The following is a 10,815-nucleotide window of genomic DNA, read 5'->3' on the forward strand; positions in this document are numbered from 1 at the left end:
TTTTTCATTTACGTAAGTAATGGTGGGTTTTGATATTGGTGAATGAGAAATGATGGGATCAAAAAGTGAAGGGAATATAAAATATCCCTTTTGCTTTGTAGAATGTAAAAGGTCTCTTGTACTTTGGTTAAAGCATATATCCTATGTAGGAAAAAAGAGAGGAAAACATAGGTGTATATATTACATTACACCTTCTCTCTTCTTTTATTCTGTGTGATAAACTGTCGTTGAGTGGTTCGCCGCTGTCGGAATTTGGAATACTACTATTCTGGTCACTAATCGTTCTATCCTGGGAGGGAATATTCCATCAACCTCGAGTACTGTGAGAGTATTAATTTTCTTAAGGATACACTTTGAACTAACTGGGCTCGATTACATTCTGGAAAATATTTTTTCAACATTGCTTCTATTCATTTTTCAATTTCTGTCGTTTACTGATTTTTAAAATTTTTACTGTTATACTGTGTAATCTGTATTACCAAGTGGTTTTACATATTGTGTTGAAACTTTATTTAAGCCTATACAAATTAGTTTGCGAACAAGTAACATGTTGGGTACTTCTTAGAGTTTATGTAATCCCTTTTCAGTTAGATTAACGAAATCCTATGGGGAAAAAAATCGTATGGATACAAAAGTTGAATTTTCGTTACATTTCATGTAACTTTTTGGAATGTCTTACTTTTTCTGTTTTCTCTAGGTTTCGCTAAATTTATCATCTTTTTGTTACATAATAATTACATGCTTTGACTTTTTTTTTTCTAGAGAACTCGAACTAACATGAGGGCTCTTAACAGCTCATAAGCAGAGAGATGTAGCGTATAATTAATGGGTCCAATTGAACCTAATGTTTTCGATATGGACATTATATATACACGATAAATATATATATAGAGAGAGAAGAGGTAAATGAAATGAAGCAAATGGGAATATAAAACTATGGCGGCTTTGCCTACAGCTTAGGCGGCTTTGCCAGGACTATCTGTACATCCGATCAGATTCTATCATGAGAGGTTATAACTTAGGCATAAATAAAGATAAAATTAATCAAATACGTCTTCTAATGAATATTTCTTCAGGAGCATGTAAAATGAAAAAATGACAAAGAATTTGAAATTAAAGGAGTATAACAGTAGTTTCGGCCTCAATAAAAGGGTGATTTACAAGAATGATTTGGAGGTAGTTGGTTTTTCATATATATTTTGGCTATATTTTTAATTGTATTTTGATTATTATGTTCAATATTACTTATTCTGGTTTCTGTTGACTATATTTTTCATATATTTTGACTATATTTAGAAAACTTTTAGAAAAAAAAAGTTGCAGTGAAAACGCTGCAACCTCAATTATGAACTCAATTATGACTATATTTTTGTTATATTTTGATTAATATGTTCAATATGACTTATTCTGGTTTCTGTTGACTATATTTCAGATATACTTTTCATATATTTTTCAAAATTTTAGAAAAATAAAAAAAGTTACAGTGAAAAGTTGCTACCTCAATTACGAACTCAACTTGAATTCGATATTTCAACAAATGATTTCAAATATATATTCGTCGTTTAAAATGCAAAAATAATAGAGAATCTCATATTTTATGAAATAGAGTTGAATTTTGAGGGTAAAAGGTTGAAATTAATGAGCAGTTAATACAAAGTGAAAAAGGAAGTGAAGGAAATCAGAAACTAATTTGAAAAGCACGAAATTAGGGGAGATGGGGAGTTAGAAACATGTATATTTAGGAAAAGGAGGGAGAGAGAAAGTGTGGAGCTAAAAAATAGGGTGTGGGAAGTGGTAAGTTAATTGGTAGAAAAGTAGATAGCTATAAGTTGTAAAAATACAATATTATAGCTACTAAACTTAATTATTAAAAAGTATAGTTATGTTTGATAAATATGTAACATAATAAGTTATGTCAAGTAAGAATTACTTTATTCATTCTAGCTCTATTAGGTCTGCCAAGTTGCAAATTAGATAATTATCCGTAAGAGGAAAAGTCTAGTTATCCATAAGTGGAAAAGTCTAGTACAGCTTCGAAAAGACACGCACATATTTTCTGGCCTACGAATTAAAAACATGACAAAGACTTATCACGTATCAGTAGAGTTGAAAAAGTCATCTTAGATCAGCCACTCAATCACCTCTCATTACTTGAACCCCATGTTTAATTCTCTGTTAGACACCTGATTTGTAATTAGTTTATGATTTGTATTATTTTACTTGATGATTGTTCGCAGACGAATTCGCTGAGTCTTCGAATTCATGACTCAAGACTAGTAACTCAAGACTTTATGTGAATGTGTTATTATTTGGAGAGTCAAACAGTTTGTTCTTTGATTATAATCTTTTTAAACTTTTGTAAAAACATTTTGAATTATTAGGTATTCTGACTAATAGTATTTTTTGTGTAATATTTCAATATGTAAATTTTATTAAATATTTAAAGAATCTATACCCGAATTTTTGGTCAAAATTAAGTATTACCCTCATAGTCCAAACATCTTCATATAAATAGTCCAAACACCTTCATATAAATTGGAACAGAAAGTAATATATTCAAGAGATAATATTTAATAACTCGGACAGACTAGGTTAGATTATACAATTCCACAGGTTCTCAATTCCTTTTGCCATGAAAAAAAAATCTGCAATGATATGTTCAATTCTGAACCAGATAATATATTGCCCTGCAGAAAAATACAATATTTATTTCATATAAAGCTCACTATATGTAGGTGCTTGATGAAAAAACTCGAGTCTAAAATCCATCTATTTAAGTAGCTGCCAATTAACTTAAAACTTTTTCAGGTATTGCATTAAAGTAATCTTCAATATTCGCCTCCAAAAAAATTCACAAAATGATGATATAAATAGAGAAAAATTACATTCTCAACTATCACAACTCAAATAATAGTGATAGCTTATTTTTAATTTCAACTAAGCAAAAATGGGATCAAAAGCATTGATGATTCTAGGCCTTGTTTTGGCTATTTTTGGTGATAACATCAGATGCTACATCAAATTTTTTTTACAATGTTAGTATCAATTCTTCATACACTAATTTGTTTCTAGCAAATATCGTCATATAAATGAAAAAGAAGAAATATGTAGTTATGGTTATGATCGACATCTTTGTGCGATATGGACACGGTTTATTTTTTGCATTTACTTTTGTTTTGAACTATTAGATATTCCAGAAAGATAAAAAGGAAATTTAATGCCTCAAATATTTACAAATTCTTATTTTGCTTTTTTGTAATTTCTACCTAAGCAAATTTAACCTTCAATTAATTGAAATGTGCACTTTTGACCCCTCGAACTGTAACATATTTTCTATAAAGGTTCAACGAAAGTTAGAATTTATTGCTATTATCCCAAGATAAAAGGATCATCGTAACTATCCACCTAACTAGGGCTGGGAAATGGTTGGATTTGGTTTGATTGAAAATAATTTGAACAAAAATGGGTTAAGTTTCAAACCGCTCATATGTTATGTGGATAAATATGGGTTGGGTGATAAATGGTTGGGTTGGTTATGGGTTAACCCATATTATACAAGTGGACTATTATTTCAAGTGTATGTTTATAATTTTTTTCTTTTGGCAAGTTAAATTAATATTTTCATAGAAATTTCTGGGGAGGGGTGGGGGTATGAATTTTTTTTATAATTTTTTAATAAAAGTAAAATATATGAAATTGATTTTTTTTTTTTTTGTGTGTGTGTGGGGAGGGGGGGGGGGGGGGGATCAGAAATTACTTTCCATTATTTATAAATTTTTTATAGAAGTAATATATATGAAAATTGAAATTGGAGGGGGGTGTGGAGGGGGTGGGGCAGGGGTAAGAATTTTTTTTTTCAATTTTTTATAAAAGTAAAATATTAAAAATAGATTTGGGGGGGGGGGGGGGTCGGAGAGGGGTGGGGTCGGGGTAAGAAATTTTTTTCAATTTTTATTAATTTTTATAAAAGTAAAATATCTGAAATTGAAATTTGTGGGGGGGGGGGTCAAGGGTGGGGTGGGGGTAAGAATTTTTTTTTCATTTTTTATAAAATTTTATAAAGGTAAAATATATGAAATTGAATTTTTTTTGGAGGGGGGGATATGGTGGGGGTAGGGGTAGGGATCAGAGTGGGAGGTAAGAAAAAATTTCTCCTTTTTTTATTAAGCTTTTTATAAAATAAAAATAAAATATATGAAATGAAAAAAAATGTGAGTTGGGGGGGGGGGGGGGGATGGCGTGGTGGGTGGTGGGATAAGGGTTAGGGTGGGAAGTAAGAAAGAAATTTCTCATTTTCAAAATGAGTTGTTATTGAGTCTAGTGTGTTCTTATATGAATATTTTTATGGGTTAAAGAGAGACTTGAAGCCCATATTTATCCATCTGAAATATAAGTGACCCAACTCACTAACATGTGGGTAAAATGAGTTAATTTACTAAATATGGGCTCAAATTGCCACCTCTACGCCTACCGTTCATATATGAGATTATTGTTACAAAAAAAGGTGTCCGAGATAGAAAAATGAGATAAATGTCGCTAAATATCCAGAATTCAGACCTGGAGGTGGAGGACCCGGTTTTGCATTTAATGCAGGAACTGGATTGAGATCTGGTGCAGGAGGTATAATACCATTGCCACGAGAGGATATCCTGGAAGTGGCCATGGATTCATATATAGTGGCTATTGTTTTAATTATATGATATGTGTTTAAGTAAGTATTATTACTTGTGTAGGTGGAAAGTATGAATAAATGTATCCGAAATCACCATAGATCACTTGCTATGGATTGATGGTCGTGTCATTAGTATGTGAGAACTTGATTAGTATGTAAGATTTTCTTTTCGTTTGAATGTAATTGTCATCCATATGTTTCAAGTGTCCTTTGTTCTGTTTTTTTCTTCTTAATCGTTACGTTTGAATTTATATGGTAGAATCTGATCAGATGTACAAATAGTACTGGCAAAATGTGTTTTCGTCTAATCTGTTTCGATTGACTAAAAAAGAAAGACTTTTAACACATATCAAAAGTACTTATAGAATTCGTTGGATTAAACACGTCATATGACATTTTGATGACTATATGGACTTATGACTATACGAGCATGTCGTCAAAAGTAATATGTGATGTTTGTGTTAGATTTAATGGCGCAGACCACTTTATGAACTCTCTCAATTTTCTCTAATCAAATGTGTAAATAACTTTTTTAAGATTCCAATGTTTTCAATTGGACATTATAGGACTTACAAACAGTTTAACTTGTCGAATGCATGAATGAATTTTATTTGCATGATTGTAGAAACTAGTCAAAGTTACAGTTGATTTCGTGTTCGAGAATGTGGTGAAAATCGGAGACTGAGTTAAGATTAGGAGTTTTGATGCGTCGTAGAATCTGAGCCGTTAATCAGAGATCGAACGGTTGAGGATAGGATTGGAATTTTGTAAGAGTAAGAGTTAGTTGCTGGTTCATATCAGAGTTGAGATTTGAGGATGAGATTGGAATTTTGTAGTTTATGAAGGGCATTTTGGAGAAGTGAAATATCAAGTGATTTTGATAAGAGGAGAGCTAATACTGTTATACCTGTACCACCTGGAACTGCCTTGCACTAGCTGTGCTCGGTGATTCCCGCCGGCCGGCACGGCGGAGCTGCGGTGGTGCTAGCTTGTTGCTCAGCCATGAGAAAATGAGAGTGTTACGATTGAGTGCTTGGAAATGGACAAATGGGAGTGACAAGTACTATAAAGTGGACAAACAAAGCCTAACCACACTTGTTTATATTTTTTCTGTCCAGTGACGAATCCAAAATTTTCATTCGGAAGGTTCCAAGATAAAAGAAGCTAAATATAAAAAATAATATTATCTATAGAAATCAAACCTATGATGCTAGAGATAAATTTGAACACCTTGAACCGTTTGAGCTAATCTTCTATGATCTCATTCTCAGTGAACTATATGATCCTGACTCATCAATTTTTCGGATTAATATAAATCTCTTATCTTTGTTTTCACTTATACCTAATTAGATGGAGACAAGGATACGAGTTTGATTAAAAAGAAAAATTAAGTTTTGTCACGATCTAAAGCAATGCAAAACTAAAGAATAGATATTGAATGTTATTGTCATTCGCACTAGAATTGAATCTCTTCCGTTAGCATTAGTATTGATTTGGGATTTATTTGAGTTACTAACATCTAAATGCTATAAACTTATTAAACCATTCAAAATTTTACGTCCACGCGTGAAATAATATGTTAAAAGATTAAAACTTTGAAAAAACTTAAGAAATATTTATAAATTACATTACATATAAATATTTCTAAAAGTTGTATATATGTAATATGGGGTTGGTTTAGTTCGGTTTGACATTTTTTTAGCTAAAACCAAACAAAACCAAGTATGATCGGGTTTTTTTTCTCTCAATAGAAAACCAAGTCAAACCAAACCACGAGTCGGGCTTTTATCTCGATTTGGTTCGGATTGTCAGGTTGGTGCGGTTCGCCAGTTTTCTTTGTACACCCCTAATCACTATTAAGGAGTTTTCAATTTCACAAGTGAAATTCTTTTATTTATTTATTTTATACAAGTGAAATCCCAGGGCATTGTCATGAAATTTTTTATGCATCTTGGACCTAACGCTAAAAATTAGCTAAAGAGTTGAGGATTACCCAATTCATATTAAAAAGATCAGCCATCCTTTAATTTTCCGACTCGGGACTCTATACAAAATTTCACTTGTGAAATTTGAAACTTTAAGGTAGTTACTATTTTTCAAAGATAGGACCGAAATGTGTCTAATAAACGTTATTTCTATCGAGATTATGCATTCAATAATAACTTCTCAAGGTTTATTAGCTGTCGTTGCTATGGTGCTACTGTATCTTAAAGCTTTGAATATGCTCTATTTGTTTGAAGTTATATGTCCTAGTATGATTAGTCATCAAATTAGAAAGAAATAGCTATTTTCTGAACTTTGTTATTTCAAACATTTCATATATAAGGTTTCTGTAGATATGAAAATACAGTCATTAGAGGTAAAATGAGAAGTTTAAAGCTAAATTACTTTTAAATAGAAAAATGTCATTCTTTGTTAAACGGATTAATAAGAACATAGTACTACATACATAAACGCAATAAGAGTAAGATAATTAGACCATTTCAAGGTCATTTAAGATCTCGACTGCAAAACATTTCTCAACCGTATGTATTTATTGTTAGGGGTTTTTGCCTAATTTTCTTACCAAATTTGAGTTTTACTTTTCTCTCGAAGGAAAGTTAAAGTATTACCATAATTGTGTTTTTATTTCAAAAAGGGTTTCTCGATGGAAAAAGGTTTCCTTGGTGGAAAAAATCTCTTCCATATTTGATTAATCTTTTTTTGGAGGAAAAGTTTCGGACTTTTATAAATTGAAGATTCGTCTCTCACAAAATATATATATATATATATATATATATATATATATATATATATATATAGTAAAACATCCACACTGTAGTCATTAAAGAGTCTTGTTTTAGAGGGAGATTATTCTCTCGATATGATTCTATGTTTTTATATTAGTTTTTCCATATGTAAGCCAATTGGTGAAACCATATTAGAATAATATGCTTTTAAGACACCAAAAGCAACTCTGCAGATAATCGTACTAGTTAGTGAAATCATTGAATTGCTCAAATTTGTTATTTTTGAAGTGGCAGTTTGTTGAGATATTTTCTTGATCATTCTTGATACTTCATCTTCACGAATTGGACTATATAATTGTACTTTCTTGAGACTAAATAGATGAAGCCTACAAAACTTTCTCATTTCTCTCCAATAGTCATTATAAGGTGAAAAGACTATGTCACGACCATTATAACATAATTTTTGCTGACTGAGAATAGAAGGTCTACTACAATATAGTAAATCTTGTGTCTTGAGTACTTCTTTGGCTAAGTTTTTTGAAGAAACTACAACCATTTGAGCAGAAGCAAGTTTCAATGAGAAGATTTCTCCATATTTCTTTGAAAGTTTCCAAAAATAGATATGAGGGGTTAAAGTATCATATTGATGCAAATTTCCAATGAATGGTAGACCAACAGGACCTGGTGGCAGTGTGTTTCTTCCACCCTTTCTGGCTTTAGGAAGAAGGAAAATGAGAATGATAGGTAGGGTTACGAGTAGAAAGAGCATCATTTGGTGTGTCTAATTTCCTAGTCACTTGATATGTCTTATATAATTGGATCTTATGCTGAACCTTTTCCTTTTTTTTTATTTTTCAATTAAATAGTATAGATTTCATACAATTTGGGTGTGTTTGGTACAAAGAAATATATTTTCCAATATTATTGGATCTTACGTTAAACTTTTCCCTTTTTTTTTTAGTTCAATTAATTAAAGAGTATAATCTTCATACAACTGGTACGAGGAAAACTATTTTTCACTTATGTAGTTTTCTTACTTTCTTGTGGTTAGGTAACTACTATTGTGTGGAGGAAGGGGTTGGGGTGGGACGGGGAGGGGCAGGAGGGGGAAGAAGACGATTAGTGTGGAATGTCAGTAGTTTTTCCTACTCTCATAAGGAAAGTTATTTTTGTAATTTTTAAGGTACTTGTTTTTCTAAAGAAAATATTTTTAAAATTATGTCGACCAATCAAACATGAGAAAATTCAAAAATAATATGAAAAATATTTTCCTCCATTCTGAATACACCCACGCAGTGCAATAGTTGTTTGGTCACCTAAAATATAAAGATAATCTTAGAGACTTCCTCTTAAATTTCGCTTCGTAACTATAATCAATCTTATTAGCTTAAGAAATTACACTTATCTCGCTTATCTTGCTTCTGTTTTGACGACAAATCTTTTTATATTAATGAAAAAAACAACAAGCTGACTAATTTAGTAATACTTGATGCTTTTCACCCCATTCAAGAATTCTAACCTTATACGTAATTGATTTTCCTGTTTTGTTTTTCTAGCTGGACCGTTTCGTACTAACCATATAATAGAGTTACAAAATGGAAAAAATGGAAGTGAAGTGGGAACAATATTAGTGAGCTAATGACAGTACCTATCACTTAAATCAAGTTTAATGCAACTTTCTCCCTCGACCTCTGCAAACCCTTAACTTTTTCAATGTTTTCTTCTCGATTGCAACAAGAATTTTTCAATAACAAATTAAGGTTTTTGTTTTTTCTAGTTTCTCATTTAGCGTTCTGTATTTTTATTAGCGCTCTCAATAGTTCACATTTGCGTCGTGTAAGGCTCATTTTAAAGGGAAGCGCTCCCTATAAGATTCTTTTATGTTCAGGACACGAAAACCAACACCTCTAATTGAGATACATAATTTTTGAAATTGATACACGCTACAAAGACAGGGTAACAAAAAAAAAATGGCTTCAAAAATTAAGGATTAAAAATTCACCATGTCCTCTAGCAAAGTAGCAATAGACACTTTCACGTTTTCAATATATTTGTCTCACCTATAAGTCTATTACACATCAAATGTGAAGGAGTCCGGAGCCTAAATGACACAAATTTGGATCAAAATTTCCAAAAGGGATTGTGGCCTACGCAATAAACCAAAATGGGTAAATCGTGTAGTCCTACACAATTTACCCATTTTTTAACTGCTACCGTTTTTTCGTCCGTGAAGTTTAAAAAAAATTAAAGGGCAAATCGTATACCACTACACGATTTGTGAAAAATTCTTTTTGCAAATCGTGTAGATGTACACGATTTGCAAAATTAATTTTGGCAAATCGTGTACATGTACACGAGGTCGGCTGACCCTGGTCTTCTTTGAGTTTATGATATTCCCCGCTCGTCCGAGCTTTTGTAGGCCGAAGCACCTTTTTGTTGGGTTAGAGCGAGTATGAAGTCAGGGAGGAATAAGAAGAGAGGGAAGAAATAATATAGTAATATTTACCTTTCGTAGCTCCTCCCTTGAGATAGGAAAAATAAAGAGTGAGGTAGTGGACAACTAAGAAAGAGGATCGTAGATTTGACTGCGAAAGCAGAAAACAGATGTTTGTTGTTGACTTCCTGCAGCCTATTCAGCTCTATGAAACTAAGCCATTTAAAAAGATGAATTTAGGTTTCGGAGGTAGATCAAAAACCTCAGCGAAGGTCACCGAACACGAACAAGATATCTATGTTGATAGGTTAGTTTGATCGAAGGTGTGAGCCTCTTCAGTTGCAGTGAAAGTTCCCGACTCTTTAAAGCGAGTGAAGTCACCCGAGGGTTAGAATTCGATATGATCTTAGAGCTATTGACCCTACCCAACTAACTTTCTCTAAGTAAGAGGCCCTTTCTTCCTTTTCGAAAGAGAAAAGATAGTACTCTAATCTTCCCGACTGGGAAGTTTAGAGGGGTTTACTTTAGCCTTAGATTAGACTAACTGCCCCAGAAGGGAGTGCTCTTGCTCTCTCTCTTCTGTGTTAGTCTCTCGACGGCGGGAATGGGAGATTACCAGTAAGCCAGATGCTTCGCGAACCATATTCAACTTTAAGGCATTTCGTTGCACTTTAATCACCCTCGTGAAGAGGCGCCCTTTCGTCATAAGGCGTGGAATTAGACCAGCGACTCTTGCCTAGAAAAATCCGATGAGGAATAGTTCCTCAATAGAAGGTGCTTTACTTCAACACTTCTATTTATCGTTGTAGGATCCCTATTCAAGACCACTGCAGTGCTGACAGCTCCCCATACTCCCAAAAGTGTGCTTTGCTTTGTCAATGTCACTTTCAATATGCTTCACACATACAAGTTTGATTGGCCCACGCATCTGGGGATCTTGTGATCCGTTTGCCAGAACCAAGGGGTTTTTCTACTTGGAG

The sequence above is a fragment of the Lycium barbarum genome, chromosome 9 (genome assembly GCF_019175385.1).
Source record: "Lycium barbarum isolate Lr01 chromosome 9, ASM1917538v2, whole genome shotgun sequence".
Taxonomy (NCBI): Eukaryota; Viridiplantae; Streptophyta; class Magnoliopsida; order Solanales; family Solanaceae; genus Lycium; species Lycium barbarum.